Source organism: Eucyclogobius newberryi, unplaced genomic scaffold (genome assembly GCF_026437365.1).
Source record: "Eucyclogobius newberryi isolate DKJ021-1_F unplaced genomic scaffold, fEucNew1.0.hap1 SCAF_9, whole genome shotgun sequence".
Lineage (NCBI taxonomy): Eukaryota > Metazoa > Chordata > Actinopteri > Gobiiformes > Gobiidae > Eucyclogobius > Eucyclogobius newberryi.
Genome location: NW_027316532.1, coordinates 33,442,531 through 33,444,573, shown reverse-complemented (window position 1 = coordinate 33,444,573; position 2,043 = coordinate 33,442,531).

The window sequence follows — 2,043 nt, the reverse complement described above, 5'->3', positions numbered from 1 at the left end:
TTAGTGCTCAGAAGTTAGTGCTCAGATTTGAAGGTCTCAGATTATTATTAGTATTCGACTCCCGGGTGACATGGGGCCTTTCTGTGTGGAGTTTGCATGCTCTCTCTGTGTCTCTGTTTCCTATACAACTTCCTATAGCCTTCTGGGACCAACACTTTCCTGAAAAATAATTCTTAGTGGGACTTTTCTACCTTTCAAGACTAAAATTAGACGACAAAAACTGTTATTTTGTAAACCTCATATTAACCTTGGAGCAGTGGCCGCCTGGTCCCACCTAATCCTCTTCAGTGAAACAACGGCTCTTTACACACGACTGATCCTTATTTTGGTTCTGAACTTAATTCTCCTCCTATACACAACACACAACTAAGATGTGTGTCTTATAATCGTTACACATGTATTACAGCGTGACCTTTGAACCCTGTGACAAATGAATGTTGCTGAATCACTAACTTCACAAAACACCACATTTTGCACTGGCCTTAAGCCATTCGTAGGCGTCGGTCACGTTTTTAAGATTATGTGGGCTTTATATGGAGCAGAATATTACTGCTGAAATTTAGAGAATGGGGATTATACTCTGTATGAGGTCAAAAACAGGATTATAAGATATTGTCCCACATGGGGAAATTTCATATGCCTGTGGTCAGTAGAAGTTTGGAGTAAATAAGGTGGTGGACCATAAGAAAGAAAATGCAAAGACATAATCAGATCCAAACCAAGTGTAAATACAGACAAAAATGTTGATTAGCAGAACCTGTAAGATTTAAAAACAAAAAAAAACCTTTACCTTTGGGTCCTGACCTTAAAAAGCTAAAATATTTGTCTTGTTTGTATGCAATTATAACATCGAATATAATAATAAGAAGAAGAAGAAATAAAAAAAATATGATAATTAAAGCCGCTGTAGCTGCAATGATGGCTCTCGCCTCCCGCGCGACCGCCTTCCCACACGACCGCCTTCCCGCCCGTCCATGTTTTCTGCTGCGTTTTGCGGCATACCAAACGACGCTCAGTAATTCACCGTGGATAATTGCGTAGTTTGCGATTCAAATAGTAGTTTGTCTTGAACTTAGACCTGAGCAGGGAGAAAGAGAGAGAGCCTCAGTGACCCGCGACTTTTCATTGATGTTTAGGGGGTCAAAAATACCCGAGTTGTGGCAGAAAGAATAAAGTCTAAAGAATAAAGTCTAAAGAATAAACTAAGAGAATAAAGTCTAAGAGAACAAAGTCTAAAGAATAAAGCCTAAAGAATAAAGTCTAAAGACTAAAGTCTAAAGTCTAAAGAATAAAGTCTAAAGAATAAAGTCTAAAGAATGCTAATGCTAATGCTAATGCTAAGACCGCGGCACGAGAGGCATTTCATGTTTGTTCTTTTTTGAACTAGTCGCCACTGTTGCGACGGGCGTTCTCGAAAGCTCCATATTATTTGAGTTCGGGCCGAGCCGATCGCGTCTATGTCCCATGTGTGACATTCATCAATGGTCAGGCGGTCAAAAATGCCCGAGTTGTGGTAAAATGACCATGAATAATAATAATAATATAATAATAACAAGAAACCTGGCAAGAACAAAGACTCGTCGCATTCTATTTCATGGAATGGCTCGAGCCAATAATACGTCTACTAATAATAATAGTAAAGTAATAGTACAGTAAAGTAAAGTAAAGTAATATAAAATAACAGTGAAACTTTGATTCCCCCTGAAGACAAATTATCATTTTGAAACATGAGCATAACAACAATCACAAAAATCTGAAAAATTAGTAATATAGGCTACACTTTGATCCGAACAAAATCATGTCCAACTTTCATGAACGACATTTCAAATTACTACCAAGTTCTTCTTCTATCTGAGCCTTCCTGTCCGTCCTCCTTTCTCTCTACATTCCTCCACTCTGAAACATTCATTAGTCACTGGCTTTGAGGTGGGCAGGACCTCCCCCCCAGTGGCCCCGCCCCCTTTGGACCTAACTCAACGTAAGGGGTCAGAATAGAGAGAAGGAGTGAGACAATAGCCTTTAATGACTTGAGAGCTATAGGGC